Source organism: Scyliorhinus torazame, chromosome 27, assembly GCF_047496885.1.
Source record: "Scyliorhinus torazame isolate Kashiwa2021f chromosome 27, sScyTor2.1, whole genome shotgun sequence".
Lineage (NCBI taxonomy): Eukaryota > Metazoa > Chordata > Chondrichthyes > Carcharhiniformes > Scyliorhinidae > Scyliorhinus > Scyliorhinus torazame.
The window spans coordinates 23,131,701-23,156,824 of record NC_092733.1 but is presented as its reverse complement, the minus strand read 5'-3'; the positions used below and the strand labels follow the sequence as shown (position 1 = coordinate 23,156,824).

At 54.3% G+C, this 25,124-nt stretch overlaps 1 protein-coding gene across 12 annotated transcripts in view; it reads right to left on the bottom strand.

Annotated features, from left to right (window-relative positions):
- LOC140403303 (uncharacterized) overlaps positions 1-25,124 on the bottom strand; it is a 215,796-nt gene that overhangs the window by 151,269 nt on the left and 39,403 nt on the right. For 3 of the 12 annotated variants that reach the window (XM_072491125.1, XM_072491135.1, XM_072491134.1), the window contains exons 1-2: positions 19,979-20,460; positions 19,026-19,095 (exon numbers count right to left, since the gene is read on the bottom strand). The exons of 3 other annotated variants lie outside the window; for them this stretch is intronic. The gene's annotated coding sequence lies outside the window, so the exon portion shown is untranslated. Of the gene's footprint in view, positions 1-4,113; positions 4,301-19,025; positions 19,096-19,978; positions 20,466-25,124 lie in introns of those variants that run through there. 6 more of the 12 variants (XM_072491133.1, XM_072491132.1, XM_072491126.1 and 3 more) reach the window with 5 other exon arrangements.

The following is a 25,124-nucleotide window of genomic DNA, read 5'->3' as shown; positions in this document are numbered from 1 at the left end:
ACAATAAAGATTATTAAATTATTTAATCTCAACTTCCTGCCCCCGGTCTATAACCCTGTAGTTACAGCATTTACGGTGCAGATCCAGGTACTTTTTAAAAAGAGTTTAGGGTCTCTGCCTCCACCACCAACTCGGGCAGCGAGTTCCAGACTCCCACTGCCCTCTGTGTAAAAATGTTATTCCTCATGTCCCCTCTCCACCTTCTGCGACTTGTCTTGAATCGATGTCCCCTGGTTCTCGAATTCTCCACCCAGGGAAACAATTTCATCCTGTCCACTCGATGTCTTCCCCTCATCATTTTGTAAACCTTCACGGCTCTAAGAGACTAACGAGCATCTTCAGCCTACACCGGATTCTCTCATAGCTGCCGTCATTCTTACCTCGTCTCAAATGGCTGCCTATTTTCTCGTGCTTACGGGAGGCTAGCACTGGCTACCAATGCTTCAAGTGCAGCAGAACAATGTGACCGATTTTCAGACATATTGCAAGCAGATCTCCCTCTGCGCTGCTCTAAAGGTCAGAGGATACAATGTTTCCTCCGAATAGAAAGATGCGAAACACAAAGGTATTGTTGCCAAAGTGCAAACGTGTGTTTCTTTAAGGCTACAGTGTCTAGGTGGCCTTTGAAAAAAAGTTAACAACTTGAAATGTTAACCTCCACCTCCTCCTTCCTCCTCTCCAGAGGCTGACTGACCTGCCGAGCATTTCCTATTTTTTGAGTTCTGTTACATAGAGGCAGGAAGAGGCCATTCAGGCCTGCTACACCATTCATTATGGTCATGGCTGTTCATCCAACTCAATAGCCTGATCCAGCCTTCCTCTTACATCCTTAGATCCCTTTAGCCCGAAGTCGTGTATCTAACTGCTTGTTGAAAACATACAATGTTTTGGCCTGAACTAATTTCTATGGTTCCACAGGCCCACCACTCTCTGGGTGAAGAAATTTCTCCTCACATCAGTCCTAAATGGTCTACCCCGTATCGTCAGATTGTGACCCCTGGTTCTGGACACCCCGCACCATCGGAAACATCCTTTCTGCATCTACCCTGTCTAGTCCTGTTAGAATTTTATAGGTTTCTATGAGATCCCCTCTCCCTGCTCCTGAATGTGAATCCTCTCGCTATGAAGGCCAATATACCATTTACCTTCTTTACGGCCTGCTGCATCTGCATGCTTATTTTCAGTGACTGGTGTACGAGGACACCCAGGTCTTGTTGCACGCTCCCTTATTTAAATTTATAGCCATTCAGATAGTAATCTGCCTTCCTGTTTTTGCTACCAAGTGGATAACCCCACATTTATCCACATTATGCTGCATCTGCCATGCATTTGTCCCCTCACTCAACTTGTCCAAATCACACTAAAGAATCTCTGCATCCTCCTCACAGCTCACCCTCCCACCCAACTTGGTGTCATCTGCAAATTTGGAGATATTACATTTAGTTCCCTCATCTAAATCATTAATATATATTGTGAATAGCTGGGGTTCTGTTGTTTTTTTTTTATTTGGAGTACCCAATTATTATTATTTTTTTCCCAATTAAGAGGCAATTTAACGTACCAATCCACCTAACATGCACATCGTTAGGTTGTGGGGGTGAAACCCACGCAGACACGGGGAGAATTTGTAAACTCCACACGGACAGTGACCCAGGGCCGGGATTTGAACCCGGCTCCTCAGCGCCGCAGTCCCAGTGCTAACCACTGTGCCGCATGCCGCCACCATCGCTGGGGTTCTAGCACTGATCCTTGCGGTACCCCACTAGTCACTACCTGCCATTTGGAAAAAGACCCCTTTATTCCTAATCTTTGTTTCCTGTCTGCCAACCAGTTTTCGATCCATCTCAATACACTAGCCCCAATTGCATGCACTTTAACTTTACATTTAATTTTAACTCTTATAAGGGACTTCTGAAAGTCCAAATAAACCACATCCACTAGCCCACCCTCATCAACTCTACTAGTTACAGGAGGCTGGTTTAGCACACTGGGCTAAATAGCTGGCTTTTCAAGCAGGCCAGCAGCGCAGGTTCAATTCCCGTACCAGCCTCCCCAACAGGCGGAGGAATGTGGCGACTCGGAGCTTTTCACAGTAATTTCATTTGAAGCCTACTTGTGACAATAAGCAACTCTACTGGTTACATCCTCCAAGAATTCCGGTAGATTTGTCAAACATGAATTCCCCTTCATAAATCCATGCTGATTCCGTCCGATCCTGCCTCTGTTTTCCAAATGCTCAGTTATTATCTCTTTTATCATGGACTGTAGAATTTTCCCCACCCCCGATGTCAGGTTGGCTGGTTAACAATGCCCTGTTTTCTTTCTGCCTCCCTTTTTAAATAGTAGAGTTACATTAGCTACCCTCCAATCTGCAAGAACTGTTCCAGAGCCTATAGAATCCTGGAAGGTGACCGCCAATGCATCCACTAGTTCTCGAGCCACTTCTTTATGTACGCTGGGATGAAGATTATCAGGCCCTGGGGATTTATCAGCCTTCACTCCCATCAGTTTCCCCAACACCATTTCCTGACTAATACTGATTTCTTACCTCAACTAATTCACCACACCTGGTATTGAAGCTGTTCGACCAAGGGTGCATCACAGCTAAGCCAAATCTTTTCATGGGATATGGGCATTGCTAGCAACTGCCCTTGACCGCAGATGGCCTTAGAGAGTCTATTAAAGGGTCTGGAGTCACATGTAGGCCAGACCAGGTTAAGGACTGCAGATTCCTTTCTTTCCCTAAAGGGACAATAGAACCAGATGGCTTCTTACAACAATAGTTTCGAAATTTTAATTCCAGATTTTTATTGAAGTCACCATCGGCCTTGATGGGATTCGAACCCGGATCCCCACAGCATTACTCTGGGTCCCTAGATTACTAGTCCAGTGACAGCACCACTATGCCACTGCCTTCCCCATGATGTCTGCCTGTATTTCTAGTAGAGGTCACTGGTTCGGGATCAGGTTATACCTCTTGGATGAACTGCCTCAGTATCCAGCCTACCATTGACCAAGTGTACAATGGCAAAGGTTTGTTTGCACAAGTTAGTCATTCAACTATTGAGAGGAGAAAAATCTGACCACAAGCTTTGCAACGATTGGATTCCATTTTTTTCCCCCCCAAGTGGAACTCACTTCGAAGGACAATAAGGGAAATTTCACCTGGGTTAAAAAAATACAGAGCGGGATTCTCTGGCCTCCCCGCGACATGTATCGCGGCAGTGGGAGGTGGCCCGGTATTGGCCTGATCTTCTGGTCCCGCTGTTGTCAATGGGATTTCCCATTGAATCCGCCTCGGAAAATTCGAGGCGGAGGTGCACCATCGGCGGGACTGGACGATCTCGGCCACAGAGACAATTTCTATCCAAATGTGGCCCAAAAAAGGCAACCTCCATTTTAAACATTAGGCCTCAGCGCCTCAGAGCTAGAATATCTCACCCAAGAGGCTTGAGCACATAGTTTTGGCAGACATTCTAACACAACCATCAAGGGATGCCGCACTGCCAGAGGTGCTGTCTTCCGAGGCTCAATCCGGCCTCCCAGCACTATTTTAAGGAAGAACAGGGGAGTTCTCCGTGGTTTCTTGGCGACCATATTTCACCCTCCATCGACATTATACAAAGAGACGATCGAGTCATCGTCACACCGCCGTTTGAAGGGGAGCTTCCTGCGCACAAATTGGCACCGCGTTTCCTACACTTGCAAAGTACTTTGTCAACCGTTAAGTGCTTCGGGGCATCCCGGGGTCATGGGAGGTGCCATAGGAGTTTTAAAAAAAAGAGCAAAATACTGGAGATGCTGGAAATCCTGAAATAAAAATGGAAAATCCTGGAAATACTCAGCAGGCCAGTGGAGAGAGAAACAGAGTCATCACGCGGGACTTTCTGGTCACGCCTGCTCTGGGGCCGAGAATTCCCGCCCGAGCTCAACGGACTTGTTTTTTCCTGTTGTCCGCTGACTTCTCCGTCCCGCCCGCAAGAGGGGCCGTCAACCCAAGACGCTAACTCCGTTTTCTCTCCCCACAGATGATCCACTGAGTGTTTCCAGCATTTTCTGTCGCCGGGGAAATAAAAGTCCTTCCTCTGGAGTGCATCGTCGATTGGCTCAAACCTCAGACCGTGGTCCGGAACGCGGAGCGGCTGACCGGATCGTCGACGGGAAGCGCGCCCGAGTCAATTCCGAAGATACTTCAAGTGGGCTTTGCCAATGGTACCACTCCAGCTCTGGGGTCGTCTTTCTGCCCAGAGTGCCTTGCGGCTGCCTCCTTGCTCGCTTCTGCTGACGCACGGGAGGGCGACTGAATATTGAACGGAGAAACAAAAACACAGATTTAGTGTAGCACCAGCAGGTCGAGAGGCGGCAGCCAAATCTGGAGACGTCACATTGAGAACCCATCAGGAATGTGGGCTTCAGGTGAAGGCAGACGGCTGCTTTAGTGACCAGAAGCCAGTATCCCACAGGGATCCGTGCTGGGACCCCTGTTGTTGTCATTTATATAAACAACATAGATGACTAAGTTTGCGGATGACACAAAGATTGGCCGGGTGGTTAACAGTGAGGTTGAGTTTCTTGGGTTACAGGAAGATATAGACGGGTTGGGCAAATGGGCAGAGAATGGCAGATGGAATTTAACCCTGAAAGTGTGAGGTGATACACTTTGGAAGGACAAATGCGACAAGGAAGTATTCAATGAATGGCCCGACACTGGGAAGTTCCAAGAAACAAAGGGACCTTGACGTGTTTGTCCATAGATCTCTGAAGGCGGAAGGGCAGGTTAACACGGTGGTGAAAAAGGCATCTGGGACACTTGCCTTCATCAATCGAGGCATAGATTACACAAGCAGGGAGGTCATGTTGGAGTTGTATAGAACTTTGGTGAGGCCACAGCTGGAGCACTGTGTGCAATTCTGGTCGCCACATTATAGGAAGGATGTGATTGCACCGGAGGGGGTGCAGAGGCGATTCACCGGAATGTTTCCTGGGATGGAACATTTAAGTTATGAAGAGTTTTGGAGAGGCTTGGGTTGTTTTCGCTGGAGCAGAAAGACCGAGGGGCGGCCTGATCGAGGTGTGCAAGATTATGAGGGGCCTGGACAGGGTGGATAGGGAGCAGCTGTTCCCCTTAGGTGAAGGGTCAGTCACGAGGGGGATGCAAGTTCAAGGTCAGCGGTAGGAGGTTTTAGGGGGGATTTAAGGGAAAACGATCTTACCCAGAGGGTGGTGACGGTCTGGAACGCATTGCCTGGGAGGGGGGTAGAGGCGGGTAGCCTCACATCCTTTAAAAAGTACCTGGATGAGCACTTGGCGCGTCACAACATTCTAGGCTATGGGCCAAGTGGTGGCAAATGGGATTAGGTGGGCAGGTCAGGTGTTTTTCATGCGTCGGTGCAGACTCGATGGGCCGAAGGGCCTCCTCTGCACTGTATTATTCTGCGATTCTGATATATCAGTGAGGGCAAGTTTCCTACTGTCCTCAGCAACCAAGAGAAATGAAAGAGGAAAGTAAAGCTCTTACCCTTCTAACCAATCCCGACAAACGACGTGTGTGTGTGTGTGTGTGTGTGTGTGTGTATGTGTGTGTGTGTGTGTATATTGAGGGCTGGACGGTCGGGCTCACGCTACCCATTCCACATATCCAGTCTCCTTTCGTTTTATTCATTCGTGGGATGTGGGCGTCGCCGGCTAGGCCTGCATGTGTTGCCCATCCCTAATTGCCCCTTGAGGCGGTGGTGGTGAGCCGCCTTCTTGAGCCGCTGCAGTCCCGGAGGTGTAGGCACGCCCACCGTGCTGTTAGGGAGGGAATTCCAGAATTTTGACTCGGCGACAGTGAAGCCGATATATTTGGCTTGGACAGGAACATCCAGGTGGTGGTGTTCCCAGGTATCTGATCCTTCTAGATAGTAGTATAAGGAGCCTTACACTACTATAGTACACACGGTTGCAACTGTGCATCGGGGGTGGAGGGTTTGAATGTTTATGGAAGGGGTGTCAATTAGGTGGACTGGTTAGAAGATGACCAGCAGCAACCCGGGGGGGGGTTGTTCGTTTTCCGTGAGTGGACGTGTATATTTGCTTTTGTGTTGATGCTGGCTGTTAATTTATTATTTATGTATACCGGGGGTGGGGGTTGTTCTTTTCTTTCTGTATTTTGTTGTTGATATTTTGTGAACATTTGAATAAAAGTTATTTTTTAAAAAAAATTAGGTGGATTGCTTTGTCCCGAATAGTGTTGAGCTTCTGGAGTGTTGTTGGAGCTGCGCTCATCCAGGCAAGTGGGGAGTATTCTACACTCCTGACTTGTGCCTTGTAGATGGTGGACAGGTTTTAGGGAGCGACTTATTGGCTGCAGGATTCCCAGCCTCTGGCCTGCTCTGGTAGGCACAGTACCTAAATGGCTGGTCCAGTTCGGTTTCTGGAAGATGCTGATAGTCCTCAGAAAACTCAGTGCCGAGTTCTGAAATGCCACAGCTCATTGGGTAACAATCTCTCGCCTAAGCCAGAAGGTGGTGGGTTCAAGGCCTACTTCAGAGACTGGGGCAGCCCACCTGGGCTAATGCTCCTGACGGCATGTGAACCTTATACTCCTGAAGCTAAGGTTGTCCGGGTGGAGAAAACGTATAAGGCTCACAACTGTGATGTTACAGTTTACTGTGACATTGATAAACGTTTGAACATCGGTACCCTGCCCCCCTTACGTTAAATCAGTACTTACAAACACTTTGCCATCGATAGCTTACAAACATCGGTACCATGCTCACTTAAATTAGTATTGTACTTACAAACGCTGTTCCCGTAACTTTCCAGCTGCACTCACAGTTTTTCTTTATAAATTTAGACTACCCAATTCATTTTTTCCAATTAAGGGGCAATTTAGCGTGGTCAATCCACCTACCCTGCACATCTTTGGGTTGTGGGGGCGAAACCCACGCGGACACGGGGAGAATGTGCAAACTCCACACGGACAGTGACCCAGAATCGAACCCGGGACCTTGGCACCGTGAGGCAGCAGTGCTAACCACTGCGCCGCCCTTCACTCACAGTAAAAGGTTGCTGCTGCCCCTGTTGCTAAACGGATATTTGTCAAACTCGCAGAAATCACAGGCGTGATAAGGGTCGAGGCAAATCCCTCTCGCTTGTGATTGTGCGTCCTCACTCACCGTCTGGATCCCCGACGTCACCCGAGGGCTAGATTCTCCTGCCCCCCAGCCGCATGTTTCTCAGCGACGCGCTGTTCGCTGGCGGAGGAATTCTCCGTTCCCACCGCTCGTCAATGGGATTTCCCCACTGCGGACACCTGCACGCCACCGGGAAGCCCACGGGCGGGGCTGCGCTGCCGACGGGAGCAGAGAATCCCAACGGCGGGAGAATCCCGACCCGAATGTCACAGCGTTGGCTCCGTGGGTAGCAGCGTTTTGCCTCTCAGCCAGAAAGCGAAAGGCTCAAGTCCGGGGCGACACAGTAGCACGGTGGTTAGCACTGCTGCCTCACGGAACCAGGGGCTCGGGTTCAAGCCCGGCCTTGGGACTGTCTGTGTGGAATCTGCACTTTCTCCCTGTGTCTGCGTGGGTTTCCTCCGGGTTCTCCGGTCTCCTCCTACAGTCCAAAGATGCCCATGATAGGTGGATTGGACATGCTAACATTGCTAACAGGTTAGGTGGGGTTGCGGGGATAGGGCGGGGGGAGTGGGCCTAGGTGGGGTCCTCTTTCAGAGGTTTGGTGCAGACTCGATGGGCTGAATGGCCTCCTTCTGCATTGTATGGATTCTATAATTCTATTTCAAGGACAAGAACACAGTCACCTAACCGGATGCTCCCAGTGTAATCCTGGCACTGTCAGAGGGCAAAGTGAGTGGTAATTGGCTACTGTGTTTCCACATTGCAACAGTGACTAAACTCTGACTCCGTGAAGAGGTGCTATATAAACGCAAATATTTCTTTCCTCGCAAGCTGAAGGAAAGAACAGTCATGGAGATACTGAAAGATTTCCAAGTGAAGGACTTGGAGCAGAGAGAAGGAGCCAGAAAAAGAAAATCCGTACTATATTTTTATAAGTTAATTAGCACTTCCCTGCCTTCAGCTCCACTAGAACCAATCCACAAAGGAGTATCGTGCATCATTAAACCTGACATTTTTACACCTTTGTCTAATTAACCTTTAACACTTACTGTAAATAGAGCACAGTGTCAAAACCTGTGGGACATGGCTTACATGCCAAACTTCGCACTGACCATAACTCACTCTTGACTTGGGTCACCTTAGATATAAATCACCGCCAATGGGTGCTCCCATCATTCCCTCCATCTCTGCCGACAGGTTTGCCCAGATCTAAGCCCGATTAACAACCATACATCATTTGGCACAGAGTCTGGGATATTTCAGATCTGCAAGCGCCAGTTCCACACCGGACATCGCAATCAGAGTCCTCCAAATTGCAAGCGAGCTACAAAGACCACAAGAGTCTTGCAGGAGGGAGCGTGTGACACGTTTGTCCTGTACCTGATCCATTGACATCCTGGGGCGGTTACCATTGACTGAACTGGACCCAGCCATACAGAGCCTTGGACTTCTGCGGTGAACAACTCACCTCCTGACTCCCCAAATAATAATAATCTTTATTATTGTCACAAGTAGGCTTACGTTAACACTTCAAAAAAGTTACTGTGAAAAGCCCCTAGTCGCCACATTCCGGCGCCTGTTCGGGTACACGGAAGGAGAATTCAGAATGTCCAAATTACCTAGCATCACGTCTTGTGGGAGGAACCCGGAGGAAACCCACGCAGACACGGGGAGAACGTGCAGACTCCGCACAGGCAGTGACCCCAAGCCGGGAATCGAACCTGGGACCCTGGCGCTGTGAAGCAACGAGGCTAGCCACTGTGCTACCGTGCCAGCCCAAAGCCATAAGTCAGGAGTGTCTGGATGAGTGCAGCTCCAACAACACTCAAGAAGCTCGGCGCCATCCAGGACAAAGCAGCCCCGCTTGATTGGCACCCCAACAACAAACATTCACTCCCTCCACCGCCGACGCATAGGGGCAGCCGTGTGTACCATCTACAAGATGCACTGCAACAACTCACCAGCCTCCTTCGACAACACCGTCCAAACCCATGACCACTACCATCGAGGAGGACAAGGGCAGCAGATACCTGGGGCGGAGTCTTACCAGTTTTTGGCAAAATGTCAGGCTCAGACTGTAAGCTGGTGTGCGACTGTACAGTTGCACAGAGCCATTTTCTCTCCAGATATTCAGCCATTTTTAAAAAAGAGTGGATGTGGTTTATGCTATCAGTCTGGCGGGGTGGGGTCTGATAGAGCAGGCAACCGGCTCCACAGAGATCGGGGCACCATCTTTAAAGAGGGGAGGGGCGGAGAAACCCGGGAAAGGCAATCGCTCCGGAGAGAGGGCAGCACGGTAGCACAGTGGTTAGCACAGTTGCTTCACAGCTCCAGGGTCCCGGGTTCGATTCCCGGCTTGGGTCACTGTCTGTGCGGAGTCTGCACGTTCTCCCCGTGTCTGCGTGGGTTTCCTCCGGGTGCTCCGGTTTCCTCCCACAGTCCAAAGATGTGCGGGTTAGGTGGATTGGCCGCGCTAAATTGCCCCTTAGTGTCCACTAGGTGGGATGGGGTTACTGGGTTACAGGAATAGGGTGGAGGTGTGGGCTTGGGTAGGGTGCTCTCTCCAAGGGCTGGTGCAGACTCGATGGGCCGAATGGCCTCCTTCTGCACTGTAAATTCTGTGAAGTAAGTTCTATGAAATCACATTTCCCAATTCTCTCCGGATATTTCGGCCGGGTCGCTGATCCCATGCACGGCGAGTGCCCCCCCCCCCCCTCAACCCCTGGAACCCCACCACCTGGAGATTCCCCTCCAAGTCACTCACCATCCTGATTTGGGAATATATCGGCCGTTCCTTCACTGTCACTGGGGCAAAACCCTGGAACTCCCTCCCTAACAGCACTGTGGGTGTACCTACACCACATGGACTGCAGCGGGTTCAAGATGGCTGCTCACCGCCACTTCTCAAGGGCAATTAGGGATGGGGCAACAAATGCTGAGCCTAGCCTGCGACGCCCACACCTCCTGAGTGAATCTTTTAAAAAACGATGAGAAAACGACAGGGGTCGCACATCCCTGAGAACTAATTGTAAATAAAAATCTCAGTGGCTTGCTAAGGTCATTTCGGAGGGCATTCATAGTTAAAGAGTGAGGGCGGAGGTCAAAGTCAACAAAAAGATGAGCCAAACACACCCCACCTAGTGGCCATCTTAATAATTGCACGGGGCGCTCACCCGGCCCCATCCTCTCAGTGCCACAAAATGGTACATTTCCTGGACCAGAGGGTGCACTTTCTGTGGGGGAAAAATATCCTCCAATTGCCATGCATTCTATGGTCTGGAACTGACACCCAAAAATTTCCTTTTGAAAGTCCTGCTGCGCCTTATGGTCTGGTGATTCCAGTAATTCTTTTGACCAGATTTTTAATCCGTTGCCAGCCCCCAATGCATCCCCCCCTCCCCCAGAGTCCTAACCTTACCTGAATTGAACGGCTATTGATTTTCTTTGCCAGTGGAAGCAGAAGACACAATTCAATGGAGGTGAAACAGGGTCCCGTGTCGAGTGCAGTTAGCCGGGTGTTTCCTGGCATGGCAGCGCCAAGAACGGACTTGCTATCGAACGGGACGCTTGCTTCATTTCGGGGCCTCGGCGAGGAATGCCCCACCGAGGCCGCACTCAGTCCCATGTCCTGCACTATTGAGCTTCATCACAAGACCCCCCCCCCCCCCACCGCAGCCTCACAACCTGCCAAGAGTTGACCCTGCCAGGCTGGAGGTGCGACCTGAGCACCCCGGCAATGCCAGGCTGGCACCCAGATGGCACTGCCGCGGGTGGCACTCCAGGGTGACAGGCTGGCAGTGCCAGGGTACAACCCTGGCCAGAGCCCGACCACCCAGGGGTCCCCAATCGCCCGGGAGACACCCCCAAGTGCCGGCACGCCCGGTCCACGTTGTTGGAGACAAGTGCTAACCGGTGCCCGCTCTGGGGTCTCCGAGGCGCAGGGCTTAGATCCCAGGCCTTGGCTAACTCCGCAAGTGCATGTTCCAGTGTGCTCACTGCGCGCTTGAATATGCAGATTTGGATCCAACCCACAAAGATCGTGACATCTCGAGAGATCTAACGGGATCGCGCAGGGGCGTAGCGAGCTCTGTCGGGCCTCGTCATGTCCCGAGTCAGGCGTGTTGCGGCTGGCAGATTTCATCCAGAATTCTCTTACGGCAGAGATGGATAGATTCTTGACTGGCAAGGGGGTGAATGGTTATCGGGGGTAGGCGGGAGGTTACAATCAGAACAGCCATGATCTTATTGATCGGTGGAGCAGGCTCGAGGGTAGACTCTTGCAAAGATGAAAAGATTCAATCACACATCTCTCTTCAGCGACTTAGGAGCAATGAATCCCTACAAATGGTCTTGCTGACAGTCAACGGGGAACGGAAATCTGACCTTGCTGCTTTGTGGCTTGGGGAAGGCGAGGCTTTATCGATAAGAGCTAATCATGGCTAACAGGATATCGAGTTGGGACTCACAGAGTGGCGACACAGATTGGAGAAAGACCATTCAGCCCAAACCTGCCCTTGTTGGTGTTTGCCCTCCCCCATCCCAGTACATGATCCTGATCACATTTACTGTACCGCTCCCATCAGTACACGTATCTTCAATATTACCATCATTTCTGCCTGAACCACTAACTCGGCAATCTGCAGCCTCATAACTCCCTGTGTAAAATAAGTCTCTCCTGCCTTCTGTTCCATTTAAGTTGATTCATGACCCCCTCAACAACCGGAAAACAGAGAGCTCCCCCCAGGCCTGGCTCGCGATCCTTTCGGAATTGGCCATTTGAATCATATCACCCCATACACGGCGTCGCAACAAACGAGGATCCAATTTTTAAGGAGGGTTTCTTCATATTTAATTCGCTATACTCGGCAGTCGGGGGGAAGTGGAGGGGGAGGTGCGGTTAGCTCAGCTGGCTAGATGAAAGGTGCGTAGTTCGGAATAAGGGCAACAGCACAGGTTCAATTTCTGTTCCAGCTTAGGTGGGTTTGGGACCTGCATCCTCGCCCAAACCCCACCCCCGTGAATCACCACAATGAACCAAGGAGCTACTTTTGTGGCACAGCGCGCATGACTAGGCAATACACTTGGGAATCTCATCTCTGAACTCTATACGGCCTTTCGAAGTCTTCGAAACATTAAAAGGAACAGACCGGGTAGATCAAGATAGACTTTCCACTGGTTGGAGATTCTAGAATTGGGGCATAGTCTAAACACTAAGACCAGACCATTCAGGAGAGATGTTAGGAAGCAGATCTACACTCAAAAGGTAGTAGAGGTTAGGAACTCTCTTCCACAAATGGCAATTGATGCTCGCACAGTTATTCATTTTAAATCTGAGTTAGATACATTTTGGGAGGCACAATCGAAATTCATCCCAAGGAGGAGGAATCAGGCTAAGGGGAGAACGAGGGAAGTCAAGGTCAGCATAAAAGAAAAAGAAAAAGCATACAATGTGGCGAGGATTAGTGGGAAGCCAGGGGATTGAGATGCTTTTAAAAGCGAGCAAAGGACAACTTAAAAAGCAATAAGGGGGGAGAAGATGTAATAGGAGTGTAGCTAGCTAGTAATACAAAAGAAGGTTGCAAAAGTTTTTCTTGGAAAGGTAAGAGAGCCAAAAATAGACATAGGACCACTGGAAAATGTGACTGGAGAAGTAGTAATAGGAAACAAAGAAATGGCAGAGGAGCTGAATGGGTAATTTGCATCAGTCTTCACGGTGGAAGACACCAGTGGGATGCCAGAGCTCCGGGAGAATCAGGGGGCAGAGGTGAGTGTAGTGGCCATCACGAAGGAGAAGGCTCTGGGGAAACTGAAAGGTCTGAAGGTGGATAAATCACCTGGACCAGATCGACTACACCCCAGGGTCCTAAAAGAGATAGCTGAGGAGACTGTGGAGGCATTGACGGTGATCTTTTAGGAATCACTGGAGGCAGGGAGGGTCCCAGAGGACTGGAAAGTGGCTAATGTAACACCGCTGTTTAAGAAGGGAGGGAGGCAGAAAACAGGAAATTGTAGGCTGGTTAGCCTGACTTTGGTTGTTGGTAAGCTTTTAGAGTCTATAAGGGCGGCACGGTGGTGCAGTGGTTAGCACTGCTGCCTCATGGCACTGAGGGCCCCGGGATCGATCCCGATCCCGGGTCACTGTCCGTGTGGAGTTTGCACATTCTCCCCTTGTCTGCGTGGAACTCACTCCCGCACCCCAAAAAGATGTGCAGGGTAGGTGGATTGGCCACGCTAAGTTGCTTCTTAATTGGGAAAAAAAGAATTGGGCACTTCAAATTTATATAAAAATTAGATTTTAAAATTCATTATTAAGGATGAGGAGTACATAGAAGTGCAAGGTATAATAGGACTGAGTCAGCACGGATTCGTCAAGGGGAGGTCTAAGCAAAGGTATTAAGGGATATGGGTCAAAGGTAATTAGGCCACAGATCGATCTCATTGAATGGCGGAGCAGGTTTGAGGGGCTGTGTAGCCTACCCTTGCACCTAAGTTACTATTAACGGAGGTCACAGCTCTGGAATAAGGGGCCGATTATTTAGGAATGAGATGAGGAGAAATTTGTAAGGGTTGTGGATCTGTGGATGTTCCATCGTTGAATACATTTAAGGCTGGGGCAGACAGATTTTTGGTCTCTTGGGGAATTAAGGGACATGGGGAGTGGGCAGGAAAATGGGAGTTAAAGCCCAGGATTAGCCATGATCGTACTGAATGGCAGGGCAGGCTCGATGGGCCGAGTGGTCTTCTCCTATTTCTTGTGTTCATATAATGTGGTGACCAATAGCACACACAGTGCTTTTACTGAGGCTTTACATTATATTTTTTGTTTTCCGTTTTGCTCCCAATGATCTCCTTTGACCTCATATTGGCATGTGCTATCTTAGCTTTGTTTGTCTGTTAGTACTTCTTCAGTCCTTAATGGCACCATTAACACTCCTTTGTCTTGTACCCATGACAACTTTATCAATCTCTCCTTACCTCTGACCTACCCCTGACCTTCCATTCTGCCCCATCCCCCAACCATAATAATCCATCGCGTTTCTCTCCCTCATCAGTTCTGAAGAAGGGTCATATGTACTTGAAATGTTAAGACCACAAGATAGAGGAGCAGAATTAGGCCATTCGGCCCATCGGGTTTGCTCCACTGTTCAATCATGGCCGATATACAAAGAACAAAGAAATGTACAGCACAGGAACAGGCCCTTCGGCCCTCCAAGCCCGTGCCGACCATGCTGCCCGACTAAACTACAATCTTCTACACTTCCTGGGTCCATATCCCTCTATTCCCATCCTATTCATGTATTTGTCAAGATGCCCCTTAAATGTCACGATCGTCCCTGCTTCCACCACCTCCTCCGGTAGCGAGTTCCAGGCACCCACTACCCTCGGCGTAAAAAACTTGCCTCGTACATCTACTCTAAACCTTGCCCCTCTCACCTTAAACCTATGCCCCTTAGTAATTGACCCCTCTACCCCGGGGAAAAGCCTCTGACTATCCACTCTGTCTATGACCCTCATAATTTTGTAGACCTCTATCAGGTCGCCCCTCAACCTCCTTCGTTCCAGTGAGAACAAACCGAGTTTATTCAACCGCTCCTCATAGCTAATGCCCTCCATACCAGGCAACATTCTGGTAAATCTCTTCTGCACCCTCTCTAAAGACTCCACATCCTTCTGGTAGTGTGGCGACCACAATTGAACACTATACTCCAAGTGTGGCCTAACTAAGGTTCTATACAGCTGCAACATGACTTGCCAATTCTTATACTCAATGCCCCGGCCAATGAAGGCAAGCATGCCGTATGCCTTCTTGACTACCTTCTCCACCTGTGTTGCCCCTTTCAGTGACCTGTGGACCTGTACTCCTTGATCTCTTTGACTTTCAATACTCTTGAGGGTTCTACCATTCACTGTATATTCCCTACCTGCATTAGACCTTCCAAAATGCATTACCTCACATTTGTCCGGATTAAACTCCATCTGCCATCTCGCCAAACAATCTAAATCCTGCTGTATCCTCTGACAGTCCTCATCGCTATCCGCAATTCCACCAACCTTTGTGTCGTCTGCAAACTTACTAATCAGACCAGTTACATTTTCCTCCAACTCATTTATATATACTACAATATGTTTCCCATTCCCATTCTCCTGCCTTGTGTGTCAAATTATGTTTCCGAATGCTCTTGTGAAACGCCTTGGGACATATGTTAAAGGTGCTATATAAATACAGGTTGTTGTAAACATCACAAATACATCCAGCATCACAGAAAATACAGTGCAGAAGAGGCTCTTTGGCCCACCGAGGCTGCACAGACACATGAAAAACACCTGACCGGCCTACCAAATCCCATTTGCCAGCACTTGGCCCATAGCCTTGAATGTTGTGCCGTGCTAAGTGCTCATCCAGGTACATTTTAATGGATGTGAGGCAACTCGCCTCTACCACCCTCGCAGGCACTTTCCCTTTCCCTACACACTTTGTGCTATATAATGCATCATGAGGAACAATATATAATATGTATCTCGATGATTTGGCTGTGGGGACCAAATGAAATATTCCCAAGATCGCGGATGAGACAAAGCTAGGCAGGAATGTGCGTTGTGAGGAAGATGTAAAGCAACTACAGGAGGATTTGGACAGACTTAGTGAGTGGGCAAAGACATGGTGGATGGAATATTATGCGGAGAAATGTGAGGTTGTCCACTTCGGTAGGAGGAACCTAAATGGTAAGAAATTGAAAAGTGTAGATGTACAAAGGGACCTGTGTGTCCTTGTCCATAAGTCACTGAAGGCTAACAGGCAGATGCAGAATACTATGAGAAAGGATAATGGAATGTTAGCCTTTATCGTGAGAGGATTGGAGTACAGGAGCAGTGACGTCTTGTTTCAATTGCTTAAGAGCTTGGTTAGGCCCCACCTGGAGTGGTGGGTATAGTTTTAGTCCCCTTACCACAGAAAGGATATTATTGTCTTGAAGGGAGCGCAACAAAGGTTCACCAGACTTGTTTAATGATAATCATAATAATAATAATCTTTATTATTGTCACAAGTAGGCTGACATTAACACTGCAATGAAGTTACTGTGAAAATCCCCTAGTCGCCAAATTCCGGCGCCTGTTCGGGTACACTGAGGGAGAATGCAGAATGTCCAATTCACCTAACAAGCACGTCTTTCGGGGCCTGTGGGAGGAAATCGGAGGAAACCCACGCAGCCACGGGGGAGAACGTGCAGACTCCGCACCGACAGTGACCCAAGCCGGGAATCGAACCCGGGACCCTGGAGCTGTGAAGCAACTGTGCTAACCACTGTGCTACCGTGCTGCCCTTGTTCCGGACCGTCTTCCGAAGAGGGATTGGGGAAAACTGGGCCTGTAGTCTCTGGAATTTCAAACAATGAGAGGTGATCTCATTGAATCGTACAAAGTACTGAAAGTTATAGATAATGTTGATGCAGGTACGATGTTCCCCTTGGTTAGGGCGGGGGGGGGGGGGGGGAAGAGAGAGTCTAGAACAAGGGGCACAATTTCAAAATAGGGCTGTGGAAGCTCGTTCATTGAGTATGTTTAAGGAAGCGATTGGTAGATTTCTGATTAACAATAACATAATGGGTTATGGGGATAGTGGGCGTAAAAGGCATTGAATTGTCCCAACAGCTATGATCGTATAGAGTGGTGGTGCCGGCTTGATGGGCTGAATGACAATTAAACTCTGAGTGACCTCAACTGGTGTGCACTGAACAGCAGCTCAGCTCCTGGGGCCTTAGAGGACATTTATGCCTCTCTACGAGAATACTTTGTGCATTACATGATACTACCATCCTGCACGTTAAAACAGCACTCACCATGAGCAGTGCCAAGCAAAATATGCTAATATGTAAGAAATTGACTCCGTAGTTTGAATTTATTGTACACTAGAGATCGTAATTGAACACAGATGAAAAACAATCTTTTTTTCGAGATCATTGATCCAGCACCCAAAATAAATTACTTCCTAATTCAGAATGTTCCCCAATTAAACAATTCAAACTCGGCTACTATTGTAAACTTGAAAACAGTTAAGGTTTGGTGGTCAGAAATCTACCTCAGCAGATGATTAATGTCTTCCGTATTATTGCCCAAAAGAGAGGCATGTTGCAGAAGCTTTTCATCTCACACCAGGACAAATGCAAGAACACCAAATTTCAAACGATCACAACAATTTATACCACAGGAGAAAAGTTTAAAAAAAGATTTAGAGTACCCAATTCTTTTTTCCCCCCAATTACGGGGCAATTTAGCGTGGTTTTTTCATAGAATTTATCATAGAATTTACAGTGCAGAAGGAGGCCATTCGGCCCATCGAGTCTGCACTGGCTCTTGGAAAGAGCACCCTACCCAAGGTCAACACCGCCACCCTATCACCATAACCCAGTAACCCCACCCAACACTAAGGGCAATTTTGGACACTAAGGGTAATTTATTTAGCATGGCCAATCCACCTAACCTGCACATCTTTGGACTGTGGGAGGAAACCGGAGCACCCGGAGGAAACCCACGCACACAAGGGGAGGATGTGCAGACTCCGCACAGACAGTGACCCAAGCCGGAATCGAACCTGGGACCCTGGAGCTGTGAAGCAATTGTGCTATCCACAAGGCTACCGTGCTGCCCTGGTTAATGCTACCGTGGTTAATTCACCTACCCTGCACATCTTTTTGGGTTGTGGGAGTGAGATCCACGCAGACACGGGGAGAATGTGCAAACTCCTCACGGACAGTGATACGGGGCCGCGATCGTACCCGGGCCCTTGGCGCTGTGAGGCCGCAGTGCTGACCACTGTGCCATTGTGCTGCCTGGGAGAGCAGGGTATTGACTGGTTGATAAGTCGACTCTGATTGATTGAGGGGTTGCCATGGGGAACTATGAGCTCCACAAGCTCCCAGGTTAATTCAAAAAAGGACACAAACTTGATCAACATCCACTATCACCATCCTGGGGTTACCAGAAACTGAACTAACCATATAAATACCAGAGCAGACGCTAGGAATCCTGTAGCAAATAACTCACTTCCTGACCCAACTCACCTCCTGACACCCCCAAATCCTGTCAGCTATCTACAAGGCACAAGTGAGGAGTGTGATGCATACTCTCCACTTGCCTGGATGAGTGCAACTCCAACAACACTCAAAAAGCTCGACACCATCCAGGACAAAGCAGCCCCGCTTGATTGCTACTCCTTCCACAAACACCCAATCTTTTTATCACCGAAGAATAGTGGCATCTGCAAGAACTCACCAATGCTCCTTAGGAAGCACCTTCCAAACCCATAACCACGACTATCTAGAAGGGCAAGAGCAGCAGAAATCTGGGAAGCCCACCACCTGGAGGTTCCCCTCCAAGCCACTCACCACCCCGACTTGAAAATATATCGGCCGGTCCTTCACTGTCGCTGGGTCAAAGTCCTGGAATTAAATCTCAAACAGCACTATGGGTGTACCTACACCACATGGACTGCAGCTCCTCAAGGCAGCAGCTCCCCACTACCTCCTGAAGGGCAACGAGGGATGGACAATAAATGCACGGCCTAGCCAGTGATGCTCACATCCCATAAATGAATAAAAGAAACACGTTCCTTTTGCTCGCGGAGGATGGGTTCCTGCGGGCGAACGTATGTCGCTTCCAGTAACTGTTACGAGCTTGACTGCTTATCTTAAGTCAGTTATTAGTGCAGCGCACTCAGGATTGCTCGACAAGTGCTGCTCCATTGCAGAATCGCATCGGAATGCAAGTGTTTTAGCAAACGCGGACTGGCTGAGTGTGGTCTGTACTCTGCCTATCACGAGCAAACAAAGATCACGTTTGGTCCGGTCAGCCAATCACCGGGACATGCCTGACATCACACTGAAATGCATACATTTTGTATTACTGTACCTTGACGAATAGCCCAGTCTTTATAGAGCGGTGCATCATCCAGCTGGTCACGAGCAGCGCCGTGGAAGATCTGCCAGTATAACACACAGAAACATCAGTCATGCACAATACGCTCCAGACAATATACAAGAACATCAGCCTCCTCTGTATCGCATTTAAACCTTCCCTACTCCTGCATTGGGTGTAATGGTGCATGGTTGACAAGTGTCGTCCTGTGCATCACCGCCAAACTCAATTCTATCCTTAGCCAGCACCAACATGCTCCCACTTCCCAACACAGGGACAAACAAGCGGGAGCATTGCCCCCCTTTCATCCCCACCCCACCCCTTGCCCAGGGCTGTCGAGGCCAACCTTATCAGCACCCTCAAATATGAGCCCGTGACTGAATATAGACTTGGGAGTGGGGGAAAAAAAAATAACACTGTTCCCTACATAACATATATATATAAAACAACAATGTTTCACACAGAAACAATACCTCACTGTCTCATTCATATGTTAGAAATGGTCGATTTCTCAAAAACAGCTGCTGCTCTCAATGGAAAAAAATAGCAAGGGGGCTAACAATGTCCCTTATTGTCCAGGTGACTTCACCTGGACTTTTTTTTTCCAGGGGGTGTGGGGCGGGGGGGGGGGGGGGGGTTCGTGATATTAATCAGTGGGGGAATTATTTCCACCACGGTTGTGAGTGATCACAGGCAAAAAATGTTGCAACTTGGAGGTGGGAAGGGAGGGAGAGAGAGACACACACACACACAGACAGACAATGCGATGGTAAGTCACAAAAAAAAAAAGCCTCTCCTGTAACATCACACAGCCCCATTCACTCGTTCTGCCTCGAGTCAAGAGCGAATCGCCCTCCTCCCCTCTTATCCACCCCCCTCCTCTCCCGCACAAGCACACATCACAATAGGCACAGTGCCCTTGGAAAGCACAATAACACACCACTCACGGGTTGGTTGGTTGGGTGGGGGGCTAGCCGCTATCCAGGCAAGCAGGGCTACTTGGGCAGCAAGCTTCCTGAGCCAAATAGCTCGCAACACTGTGCAGCAACTGAACACCAGGCAGTCATGTCAATTCCTCATTCAATTTCAATGGTTCTGAAAGTTAATACAACAGCCAGAGAGATGCAAATGCTGGCTCACTGTGCAATGGAGGAAAAACCAGGAGCACTTCAATGCACTTTTGCATTCGCATCCCACTTTTGTTATTTTTTTTTGTTGCAAAGGGGGTTTGAGCTGCAGACAGGTCTTTGGAGCAGCTTGGGTTTTTTTTTGTTCTTGGGTATTTTTTTTTTTGGCAGCTCTCTACCCGCCCCCCTCCTCCCCGGTGCTCAGTGCTGGCTGCTGAGAGCCCGCTGCAATCTCAGTCCCTGCTCCATTGCAATCCCAGCCACACTGGCATCCATTGCTGCCTGGGAAATGCCAGGCTGAGGCTCAGCCCCCTCCGCACGGCGCCGGGCCGGGCGGACATCCCGCCCCCGGCACCCAGCCCATTGGCCCCACGCTGCTGCCACTCAGCAGATCCCCCCCCCCCCACCCCGCCACCGGCGGGAGCGGAGAGAGTGGGAGGGGGTCCGGGGCGGGAGCGGAGAGAGTGGGAGGGGGGCCGGGGCGGGAGCGGAGAGAGTGGGAGGGGGGCCGGGGCGGGAGCGGAGAGAGTGGGAGGGGGGCCGGGGTGGGAGCGGAGAGAGTGGGAGGGGGGCCGGGGCGGGAGCGGAGAGAGTGGGAGGGGGGCCGGGGTGGGAGCGGAGAGAGTGGGAGGGGGGCCGGTGCGGGAGCGGAGAGAGTGGGAGGGGGTCCAGGCGGGAGTGGGAGGGGGGCCGGGCGGGAGCGGAGACCCGGGCGGGAGCGGAGAGAGTGGGAGGGGGGCCGGTGCGGGTGGGAGCGGAGAGAGTGGGAGGGGGTCCGGGCGGGAGTGGAGAGAGTGGGAGGGGGGTGGGAGCGGAGAGAGTGGGAGGGGGTCCGGGCGGGAGCGGAGAGAGTGGGAGGGGGGCCGGTGCGGGTGGGAGCGGAGAGAGTGGGAGGGGGTCCGGGCGGGAGTGGAGAGAGTGGGAGGGGGGCCGGGCGGGAGTGGAGAGAGTGGGAGGGGGGCCGGGGTGGGAGCGGTGGGAGGGGGGTGGGAGCGGAGAGAGTGGGAGGGGGGCGGGAGCGGAGAGAGTGGGAGGGGGTCTGGGCGGGAGCGGAGACCCGGGCGGGAGCGGAGAGAGTGGGAGGGGGGCCGGTCCGGGCGGGAGTGGAGAGAGTGGGAGTGGGAGGGGGGCCGGGCGGGAGTGGAGAGAGTGGGAGGGGGGCCGGGGTGGGAGGGGGGTGGGAGCTGAGAGAGTGGGAGGGGGGCGGGAGCGGAGAGAGTGGGAGGGGGTCCGGGCGGGAGTGGAGAGAGTGGGAGGGGGGCCGGGGCGGGAGCGGAGAGAGTGGGAGGGGGGCCGGTGCGGGTGGGAGCGGAGAGAGTGGGAGGGGGTCCGGGCGGGAGTGGAGAGAGTGGGAGGGGGGTCGGGCGGGAGTGGAGAGAGTGGGAGGGGGGCCGGGGCGGGAGCGGAGAGAGTGGGAGGGGGTCCGGGCGGGAGCGGAGAGAGTGGGAGGGGGGCCGGGCGGGAGTGGAGGGAGTGGGAGGGGGGCCGGTGCGGGTGGGAGCGGAGAGTGGGAGGGGGGCGGGAGCGGAGAGAGTGGGAGGGGGGCGGGAGCGGAGAGAGTGGGAGGGGGTCCGGGCGGGAGCGGAGAGAGTGGGAGGGGGGCCGGTGCGGGTGGGAGCGGAGAGAGTGGGAGGGGGTCCGGGCGGGAGTGGAGAGAGTGGGAGGGGGGCCGGGCGGGAGTGGAGAGAGTGGGAGGGGGGCCGGGGTGGGAGGGGGGTGGGAGCTGAGAGAGTGGGAGGGGGGCGGGAGCGGAGAGAGTGGGAGGGGGTCCGGGCGGGAGTGGAGAGAGTGGGAGGGGGGCCGGGGCGGGAGCGGAGAGAGTGGGAGGGGGGCCGGTGCGGGTGGGAGCGGAGAGAGTGGGAGGGGGTCCGGGCGGGAGTGGAGAGAGTGGGAGGGGGGTCGGGCGGGAGTGGAGAGAGTGGGAGGGGGGCCGGGGTGGGAGCGGTGGGAGGCGGGTGGGAGTGGAGAGAGTGGGAGGGGGTCCGGGCGGGAGCGGAGAGAGTGGGAGGGGGGCCGGGCGGGAGTGGAGGGAGTGGGAGGGGGGCCGGTGCGGGTGGGAGCGGAGAGTGGGAGGGGGGCGGGAGCGGAGAGAGTGGGAGGGGGGCGGGGGCGGAGAGAGTGGGAGGGGGTCCGGGCTGGAGCGGAGAGAGTGGGAGGGGGGCGGGGGCGGAGAGAGTGGGAGGGGGTCCGGGCTGGAGCGGAGAGAGAGGGAGGGGCGGGAGCGGAGAGAGTGGGAGGGGCCGGGGCGGGAGCGGAGAGAGTGGGAGGGGGTCCGGGCCGGAGCGGAGAGAGTGGGAGGGGGTCCGGGCCGGAGCGGAGAGAGAGGGAGGGGGTCCGGGCGGGAGCGGAGAGAGTGGGAGGGGCCGGGGCGGGAGCGGAGAGAGTGGGAGGGGGTCCGGGCCGGAGCGGAGAGAGAGGGAGGGGCCGGGGCGGGAGCGGAGAGAGTGGGAGGGGGTCCGGGCGGGAGCGGAGACCCGGGCGGGAGCGGAGAGAGTGGGAGGGGGTCCGGGCGGGAGCGGAGAGAGTGGGAGGGGGTCCGGGCGGGAGTGGAGAGAGTGGGAGGGGGGCCGGTGCGGGTGGGAGCGGAGAGAGTGGGAGGGGGGCGGGGGCGGAGAGAGTGGGGGGGGTGGGAGCGGAGAGAGTGGGAGGGGGTCCGGGCGGGAGCGGAGAGAGTGGGAGGGGGGCGGGGGCGGAGAGAGTGGGAGGGGGTCCGGGCCGGAGCGGAGAGAGAGGGAGGGGGGCCGGGGCGGGAGCGGAGAGAGTGGGAGGGGGTCCGGGCCGGAGCGGAGAGAGAGGGAGGGGGGCTGGGGCGGGAGCGGAGAGAGTGGGAGGGGGTCCGGGCGGGAGCGGAGAGATTGGGAGGGGGTCCGGGCGGGAGTGGCGAGAGTGGGAGGGGGGCCGGGGCGGGAGCGGAGAAAGTGGGAGGGGGTCCGGGCGGGAGCGGAGAGATTGGGAGGGGGTCCGGGCGGGAGCGGAGAGAGTGGGAGCGGAGAGAGTGGGAGGGGGGCCGGGGCGGGAGCGGAGAGAGTGGGAGGGGGGCCGGGGCGGGAGCGGAGAGAGTGGGAGGGGGGCCGGGGCGGGAGCGGAGAGAGTGGGAGGGAGGCCGGGGCGGGAGCGGAGAGAGTGGGAGGGGGTCCAGGGTGGGAGCGGAGAGAGTGGGAGGGGGGCGGGAGCGGAGAGAGTGGGAGGGGGTCCAGGCGGGAGCGGAGACCCGGGCGGGAGCGGAGAGCCGGGACGGAGCGGAGAGAGTGGGAGGGGGGCCGGGCGGGAGTGGAGAGAGTGAGAGGGGGGCCAGGGCGGGAGCGGAGAGAGTGGGAGGGGGTCCGGGCGGGAGCGGAGAGAGTGGGACCGGGCTGGAGCGGAGAGAGTGGGAGGGGGGCTGGGGCGGGAGCGGAGAGAGTGGGAGGGGGGCCGGGCGGGAGCGGAGAGAGTGGGAGGGGGGCCGGGCGGGAGCGGAGAGAGTGGGAGGGGGTCCGGGCGGGAGCGGAGAGATTGGGAGGGGGTCCGGGCGGGAGCGGAGAGAGTGGGAGCGGAGAGAGTGGGAGGGGGGCCGGGGCGGGAGCGGAGAGAGTGGGAGGGGGGCCGGGGCGGGAGCGGAGAGAGTGGGAGGGGGGCCGGGGCGGGAGCGGAGAGAGTGGGAGGGGGGCCGGGCGGGAGTGGAGAGAGTGGGAGGGGGGCGGGAGCGGAGAGAGTGGGAGGGGGTCTGGGCGGGAGCGGAGACCCGGGCGGGAGCGGAGAGCCGGGACGGAGCGGAGAGAGTGGGAGGGGGGCCGGGCGGGAGTGGAGAGAGTGGGAGGGGGGCGGGAGCGGAGAGAGTGGGAGGGGGTCCAGGCGGGAGCGGAGACCCGGGCGGGAGCGGAGAGCCGGGACGGAGCGGAGAGAGTGGGAGGGGGGCCGGGCGGGAGTGGAGAGAGTGGGAGGGGGGCCGGGGCAGGAGCGGAGAGAGTGGGAGGGGGTCCGGGCGGGAGCGGAGAGAGTGGGACCGGGCGGGAGCGGAGAGAGTGGGAGGGGGGCCGGGGCGGGAGCGGAGAGAGTGGGAGGGGGGCCGGGCGGGAGCGGAGAGAGTGGGAGGGGGTCCGGGCGGGACCGGAGAGAGTGGGAGGGGTTCCGGGCGGGAGCGGAGAGAGTGGGAGGGGTTCCGGGCGGGAGCGGAGAGAGTGGGAGGGGATCCGGGCGGGAGCAGATGGAGGGGATCTTGTCGGGAGCGGGAGGAGGGGGAGGGGGTCTGGGTGGGAGCGGAGAGAGTGGGAGGGGGTCTGGGTGGGAGCGGAGAGAGTGGGAGGGGGTCCGGGCGGGAGCGGAGACCCGGGCGGGAGCGGAGAGCCGGGACGGAGCGGAGAGAGTGGGAGGGGGGCCGGGCGGGAGCGGAGAGAGTGGGAGGGGGTCCGGGCGGGAGCGGAGAGAGTGGGACCGGACGGGAGCGGAGAGAGTGGGAGGGGGGCCGGGGCGGGAGCGGAGAGAGTGGGAGGGGGGCCGGGCGGGAGCGGAGAGAGTGGGAGGGGGGCCGGGCGGGAGCGGAGAGAGTGGGAGGGGGTCCGGGTGGGAGCGGAGAGTGTGGGAGGGGTTAGGGGCGGGAGCGGAGAGAGTGGGAGGGGTTCCGGGCGGGAGCAGATGGAGGGGATCTTGTCAGGAGTGGGGGGAGGGGGAGGGGGTCTGGGCGGGAGCGGAGAGAGTGGGAGGGGTTCCGGGGCGGGAGCGGCGAGGCTGGGAGGGGGGTCGGAGAGAGTGGGAGGGGATCCGGGCGGGAGCGGAGAGAGGGGGGTCCGGGCGGGAGCGGATAGAGTGGGAGGGGTTCCGGGGCGGGAGCGGCGAGGCTGGGAGGGGGGTCGGAGAGAGTGGGAGGGGGTCCGGGCGGGAGCGGAGAGAGGGGGGTCCGGGCCGGAGCGGATAGAGTGGGAGGGGTTCCGGGGCGGGAGGGGAGAGAGTGGGAGGGAGGAGGGGGTGGGTGTCCGGGAAGGGGAGGGGG